The sequence below is a fragment of the Lathyrus oleraceus genome, chromosome 6, assembly GCF_024323335.1.
Source record: "Lathyrus oleraceus cultivar Zhongwan6 chromosome 6, CAAS_Psat_ZW6_1.0, whole genome shotgun sequence".
In the NCBI taxonomy this organism is placed as follows: Eukaryota; Viridiplantae; Streptophyta; class Magnoliopsida; order Fabales; family Fabaceae; genus Lathyrus; species Lathyrus oleraceus.
Window position 1 is genome coordinate 406,357,233 of NC_066584.1, and position 8,153 is coordinate 406,365,385.

The window sequence follows — 8,153 nt, forward strand, 5'->3', positions numbered from 1 at the left end:
TTACCTCTTTCCAGGGATTGCTTCCTGATGTAAATGCCTATTCAGAGGCCATTCAATCAATAAAGTCATGTTATTCAGTATATCTCTGTTTTCGTTTTCATTTTACTGCTTTGTTTGCAAAAATGACGTCCGAATTTTTGATAAACATTGCATCATGAAACATAAGAGCTTTACAGGTACGTGCTTAATAAACATTGAAAATTGCTGTAAATTTTAAGTGCCTTGGATCGTCTATTCAGAACAGATACACTCAGGGCATTTCCTTGAGGCACCCAGCAGATGATCGCGGATGTTTTTCCCCAACAGTTGGTATTTGATATCTCATCCCTGCAAAGCTGGTCCGAACATTGGATTCTTCAATCCCCAGCAGGCTCTCACTGTTGTGCTTCCCCAAGCGGTTGTTTCAGAATATACACTCCCCAGTAGAGTTGACAGTGTTAGACTGTAGTTTCCCAGCAGAAGCGACTGCTCCTCAGAGTTCGATGCCAGATCGATGATCTCGACGCCAAATCCATGATCCCCCTCCTTGAAGCAGAATCTCGGTACCGTATCGGTGTTTGCGTCCCCGACTGAGTCGTCTCTCTCGCAGATTATGGTTGCCAGAACCACTGTCGCTTTCCTCAACAGCAAGTTCTCAATGCCATTCTTTCCCCAGTCAGAGTCTCGGTATTTTGTTATTTGCCAGAACACCGTGTGGCGGGTCATTTCTCCACAGAGTTCTTTGTGTTGCGCATCTCCAACAGCATTGCCAGGATCCAGAAGATTGTGATCATTTCTCCAGCAGAATTCCTTGCCTCGGCTTGACATTCTACCCAGCATTTCGCATCCCTGCATGTAGAATCATATTGCATTGCATCCTCCCAAATTGCGTAGCATTTCCATTTTCATGGAGCATTACGCCATTGAAAAATTCAAACATACGCATATAAAGCATAAGGCATTCTCGATATCCCAAGTGATAAGCCAGAAGTTGTTTCCAGTACTCAAACTGAATATTGTTCATGACTTATCTTTATTATTCCCAGCAGAGGTCGTTGGCCCACGCGCCGCCTCAATTATCATTTTCCCTATTCCTGCCGATGCTGACAGGCATGAAATTTTCCGGTATTCAGACCGAAGTGGCATTCAGGCCAGCTTTTCCGGTATTCAGACCGAAGTGGCATTCAGGCCAGTTTTCCGGTATTCAGACCAAAGTGGCATTCAGGCCAAGTTTCCGGTATTCAGACCGAAGTGGCATTCAGGCCAGTTTTCCAGTATTCAGACCAAAGTGGCATTCAGGCCAAGTTTCCGGTATTCAGACCGAAATGGCATTCAGGCCAATTTTCCGATGTTCAGATCGAAGAAGTTTCCGACGTTCAGGTCGACGCAACTTGTGGCATTCGGGCCAGTTTTCCGGTATTCAAACCGAAATGGCATTCAGGCCAATTTTCCGATGTTCAGATCGAAGAAGTTTCCGACGTTCAGGTCGATGCAACTTGTGGCATTCAGGCCAGTTTTCCGGTATTCAGACCGAAGTGGCGTTCAGGCCAGTTTCCCGGTGTTCAGACCGATGTTCGATAATCTCATATTTTCCGATGATCAGATCGAAGTCATTTCCAGTATCCAGACTGATGAGCGGCATTCAGGCCATGGTTATTTCTGTGTTATCATTTATTTTGGTATCCAGACTAACATTCTTTTTCGGTATTCAGACCGACTCTCACCGTACTAGACGGATTCTTCTTTCCAGACCACCTCTTTGCCGATTCTGACAAGCATTGTTACTTCATTTCACTTCAGTGCAAATTTTCAGGGTTTTATTGTATTCAATCCCTTGATACCTCGAAAGTGCGAAAGCCGATGCTATCTTCTTTTCGGGTCTCCAGTTGATTGAATAGGGGCAGCTGTAATACCCCAAAATTTACCTTCTCATTCATGCATTCAGTTTTAGGTCATTTAACATTTCATATTGCATTTCATCATGTCAATCAGAATTAGCTCCAAGAAGCTTGAATATCATCCAAGACACTTTGTGGGTTCTATTTAGATGGTCAACCAACACAAGGGAATGACGTGAGTTACTTCCAACATGTTCAAATGGGGTCCATTCATCATCCAAAATGCTAATCTCGAAGGAGCAAAAGAGCCTGAGCTGTCATGCTTGCTAGGCGAGCAGCATGGTTCGCTAAGCGAAGCTGAACTGTCATGCTCGCTAGGCGAGCAGATCCTTCGCTAAGCGAAGTGCACGCGTTCTGAAATATAACAGAAAAGTTTTGGGCTTGAGTTGCCTTCATTTTGAGCCCACAAAGCCACGAAATTAGGCTATATATTCTAGACTTCCATCTCCCAAAAGGACACCCGAGAGAATTAGAAAAAAACCCTAGACAGAGAGAAGAGCTAACTGATCCAGAGCAACCTCCGGACACTGAAGAGAATTCATCTGCACAGAACCAATTCCATCTCATACAAACCCTAAGATTATTCTGCAAACCCCAAGGGTGCAATTCAATCTCATTCGATCTCTCCAATCAGGTTTGCCCTATCCCCATTATTTTACGCCTTCAATTTGAAATCTCTAAATGTATGAGGCATTATGAGAAGAGTGGGTATCGTTAGGTTTTGCGTATGGGTTTAAATATGCATGAATGAATATAGCAATGCCTTGAATGTTTGATCACTTAATTTCTGAGATGGAGACCACAGGGTTTGGGGTTTCTGAGATCGTACTGTTATCCATGAAGAACCCAAAACCCGCAGGCATTCGCTAGCACCTTCGCTAGTGATAACATGAAATAGTATCACATTCTAGGACTCAATTTAATTAAATTATATTATTATTTACTTCAATTTATTTCATTTTATCAGATATTACGCGGTATTTTCTTTCTATTTATCTCAGGTGGTCTACTTGAAGCACAAGTAAAAAAGGAAGAAAAGGAGGTGCAAAAAGGAATGAAAAGAAGCAAATATCAAAGGCCAAAGCCCAGCCCAAAAAGCACAGGCGATGTACCTGTGACGAGCGTCACAAAGGCTGTGACGAGCGTCACGCTTTGCACACTCCTGTGACGAGCGTCACACATGGTGTGACGGACGTCACACCATTCCCCTATATTTTTGGCACCAGGAACGCAACAGACCACGTTGAAGCTACTTCCACGCTTGACCCTTGGAACGTAAAGACCGTGTACACGGAAAACCCTTGGAAGCAGTTACACAAGTAGCAGTATAAATAGTAGCTTTTTGGAAAGCTCGAGGTTCCACGCTTTTTCCAGATTTCTTTGTCGTTTTCGCTTTTTCGCATTTTTTCTTTTCCAGCAGTACAAGCACATTTTTACAGCTTTGCTTTTACGAGTTTTATATTGTATCCCTTGCAATTTCTATTTTCCTTTTCAGCACTTAGTTAATTCTTTTTCGCACAATAGTTTCTACACCGGAAACTATTGTGTACCTTTTACCGGATCTAACCTTACGTTAGAATCTAGTTTTTTATTCCTTCGCTTTTATTTTTCTGTTTGATTGAAGAATTCAAGAACAAATCCAACCGGCTTGTGGTGGAGTGTTCAAGACTGCTATTTAATTTCTCAGGTTCTTTAATTATTGTTTGAATTTATATATGCCCTGTTTTACTATTTATTTATATTATTTGCCTGAGATGAATCTGTTTATGCATGATATTTATTTAAGTCTGTTTAGCATGTCTGGCTGATTTACTTAGGTATCGGTATGTAGAGTAAGCGGAATGAAGGAATCAAAACCAAATTGGTTTAATTAAGTTTAAAATTAAAATCACTCTTTTTACGGTCTCAATTTACAGGTTTAATAACAAGGTTTTTGTACGAAAGTAAAAGACATAAAGAAGTTAAAAGCAATAGAGCGAGAGTTTGAGTTTTTGACTGGACAGTGTAAATTGGACATTAATTCTAGATCAGGCCGAGAGCAATTTTTAGAGTTAATTAAATTCTAACCTTTTTCAAAAAGTATTTTTAAAGATTGAATGTGAGGACGAGAGTTAAGCATTTGAATTTAATTATATAACCTAAGTCAACAGAGCGAGAGTTTGAGATAAGGGTGTTTAAACGACTAGTGTTTTCTTAAAAAGAGTTTCTACGGATTCTATTGTTTTCAAAAAGTGGTTTTTGACTTAACTATAAGTGACAGCTACGTTAATATAAAATCATAGTTTATTCAACAGAGCGAGAGTTTGAGATAAGACTTTTAATCAATAGTGTCAACTGAAAAGATTTATTTTAAAACCAAGAAACCAACAAAGAATTGATTCCCTAATTACGACGAACTACATACCGATATCCGCTTATTAGATATTTATTTTAGATCTTATTTTAGTTTTAGCTTTTCCCCCAAACAATCAAAGTATTACCTGCCTTAGCTTTACGAAGTAACCTTAGATAACGGTATATCGATTCATAAGTCCCTGTGGGATCGATATCTTTTAAAACTACGCGATAGAATTGTGCACTTGCAGTTTGTACCCCAAATTCGACTCATAAAGTCGCGATCAAGTTTTTGGCGCTGTTGTCGGGGACTTTTATTTAGTCGATATCGTAACTCTTCTGTTACGCTGTAGAGACTAAGGCTTTTCTTTTTCTTTTCTTTCTTTCGTTGATTTGTATGCCACACACTCGCTCACAAGGCGAGCCGTTCTACTTACGAATCAACGATATCGAACTATATCTCCGAGTCTTACGACGAATTCGGGAATATCGTGCTGCAAACAATCTCCCTCCTGTTGAACTTCCTGATTTCAAAAATATTTTCCCTTCGATACCCGAGATGGCAGAACCAGCTCGTGCTCTTAGAGATTACGCCGCTCCATCGCAAGATGAACCGCATTCAAGTATTGCTCCACCTGCAATCGAAGCAAACAACTTTGAACTCAAACCTTCACTGTTGCAGGCAGTGCAACAGAACCAATTCTCTGGAAATCCTACCGAGGATCCAAACCTTCATTTATCCGTATTTGTCCAATACGTTGATACTGTTAAAGCTAATGGTGTCACTTCAGAGGCAATTCGACTTCGTCTTTTTCCTTTCTCATTAAGAGATAGCGCTAGAAGATGGCTTGAATCTCTTCCTTCCAACTCAGTCACCACATGGAACGAGTTGAAGAAAGTTTTTCTTGCTCGATATTTTCCGCCAAGCAAAACAGCTATGTTAAGAGCCCAGATAAATGGATTTAAGCAGAAAGATAACGAGTCTCTTTTCGAAGCATGGGAAAGATACAAAGACATGATGAGACTTTGTCCACACCATGGTTTAGAGGACTGGTTAGTAATTCATACCTTCTATAATGGTCTCCTGTACAACACGAGGTTAACAATAGACGCCGCCGCAGGTGGTGCACTGATGAACAAACCTTATGCTGATGCTTACCAACTTATCGAAAGCATGGCTCAAAACCACTATCAGTGGGGAAGCGAACGAACAATGGTAGAAAAACCTCAAACAAAAACTGGCATGTACGAGATAAGTAACCTTGATCATGTTAATGCAAAAGTGGATGCTCTGTTCCAGAAAATTGAAAGTTTAAATGTATCACCTCCAGCCACCGTAGTTGCCATAACTCAGAATTGCGAAGTCTGTGGAATCCAAGGTCACACTCCTGCAGATTGTCAACTCCTAACAGGAATTCAAGCGGAGCAAGTAAACTATGCTCAAGGAAGCCCCTACTCGCACACCTATAACTCAAATTGGAAGAATCATCCCAATTTTTCATATAAGAGTAATAATGCTTTATACGCACCTGGACAATCTCCAAATCAAGCCCCAGCTATACCTCCGGGATATCAGAAGCCGATTCCATCTACACCTAACAATAACGCCCCTAGGAAATCCAACTTGGAAATCATGATGGAAAACTTTATAGCTTCTCAACAGCAAACCAATAAAGATTTCTTAAACCAGAATGTACACACTGGCGAACAAATTAAACAACTAGCAAGTAAAGTAGATGCCCTGGCTACTCATAACAAAATGCTGGAAATGCAAATTTCACAAGTAGCTCAACAACAAGCGCCTACTGCTGCCCTAACTGGTACATTTCCTGGCCAACCCCAACCTAACCCAAGAAGCCACGCTCATGCAATTATACTGAGAAGTGGAACGGAAGTGGAAGGACCGTCTGACCCAAGAATAGAAAACCAAAACTCTAAAAAGTCAACTGAGGAGGAAAGTGAACCTAAGGAAAAGGAAGAAAGTAATAAGGAAACCGTAGAAAAGAAGGAACCTTATGTACCTCCACCACCTTATAAACCACCTATCCCTTACCCTCAAAGGCTTATTAAAACCAAAGATGCGGGCCAATTCAAAAAATTTGTTGACCTACTAAAACAATTAAACGTCACAATTCCGTTTACAGAAGCTATTATGCAGATGCCCTCATATGCCAAGTTTTTAAAAGAAATTCTTTCTAATAAAAGGAAACTTGAAGATAGCGAAACTGTTACACTCACCGCTGAATGTAGCGCTATAATCCAGAATATGCCTCCTAAACTTAAAGACCCAGGTAGTTTCTCTATACCCTGTCACATAGGAAAATTTGTCATTGACAAAGCCTTATGCGATTTAGGAGCCGGTATTAGTGTTATGCCTTTATCCATATGCAAGAGACTTGAAATGGGAGAATTAAGACCAACTAAAATGTCTGTGCAACTAGCAGATCGTTCCGTCAAATATCCTGTAGGAATTCTTGAAAACGTTTCAGTGCGCATAGGTCAATTCTACATTCCAACTGATTTTATAATTATGGATATTAGAGAAGATGAAGTTACACCCATTATACTGGGAAGACCGTTCTTAGCAACTGCCGGTGCAATCATAGACGTAAAACGAGGACGACTCACTTTTGAAGTAGGAGAAGAGAAAATTGAGTTCATTCTTTCCCAATTTTTGAAAGCACCTGCAATAGAAGATACATGTTACTTCATGGATATCATCGATGAATGTATAAAAGAAACGGAGTTAGAAAAAGACAAATCATCTGACTATCTTGTAGAAGACAAACTTAACTAATGTTTAGCAATAACACCGGACCCTACGCAATGCCTTAAGAAACCAACCTTAGACCTGAAAACACTTCCCAAGAATCTGAGATATGAATTCCTAGACTTAGAGCTTGAACGACCAGTGATAGTTAATGCTGATGTCGCATCCTGCGAAAAATCAACCGGCGAAGCTCAAATAAAAACACAACACACAGAGCCGCCACTGCGCGTTATTTATCCCAAGATAGGGAAAGGAAACGCTCAGAGAAACCTGGAAAGAACATGGTCTCGCGACCAAAGAGAAAGGGTAAGGGAGTCGGTTACGCAAGGGGAAGGTATTAGCACCCCTCACGTCCGTCGTACTCGACGGGATCCACGTCCTAGAATAAAGAATAGGTTGCTAAACATCACACACACACACGGGGAACGCAGGTGGGGTTAAGAGGAACGAGCTCGATAAGGTATCGCACCTTATGCCTACATATCTTGTCTGGAACAAGAATCAGAGCCTCTGTAGTTCGGCTTACGCACGCCAAACAACACAAAACATACAAACACACAAGGGTGGCAAACATGGAGCCCGACAACCACTGGATGGAATTATGTCGGCATCCGAACCAAAACACACTCAAAAGGGCAAACGTGGAGCCCGACAGCCAATCACTGGGCTTACGTCGGCATCCGAACCCAAGCACACAATCAGATAACAGGTAAACGCACGCAAAAAAGAAAAAAGGTTGCCCGGAGTGGTCTCGCACGACCACCTGCCTACATACCTCGTCTGGAACGAGGATCAGGGCGATGTAGTTCCCCTGAAAGGGACTGAATTGCTAACCAGAAACCAGGGAAGGACACACTACTAGGGAGCTGGACTCGAGCCTAGTGTTGTCATGCATCGTTTACCCTAAGTTCGGTTTTCTATCCTACTTGCATAAGCAAGCCTATCCTGACCAGGAAAGAAGCAAGCACACAAGCAAACAACATACAAGCATACATCAAATGAGAACAAGCATCTCAAACAGGCATGTCAATCAGATATCCACAGAGCACACACTATAGCCAAACAAGGGGCTCACACAATAGGTTTGACTGCCGAAGCTAGTCGTCTGTACGGGCTGTGTTTGCTCTTAACCTTGCCATTACGAGGCTAAGGTGAAGCAGATGAAAGGATGA

At 41.5% G+C, this 8,153-nt stretch overlaps 1 non-coding gene across 1 annotated transcript; it reads right to left on the minus strand.

The window, feature by feature from the left end:
* Positions 1–5,148: 5,148 nt before the first annotated feature.
* Positions 5,149–5,255, minus strand: LOC127098806 (small nucleolar RNA R71). The gene has a single exon (XR_007793501.1). It is a non-coding gene; the product is annotated as a small nucleolar RNA R71 (small nucleolar RNA).
* Positions 5,256–8,153: the final 2,898 nt, after the last annotated feature.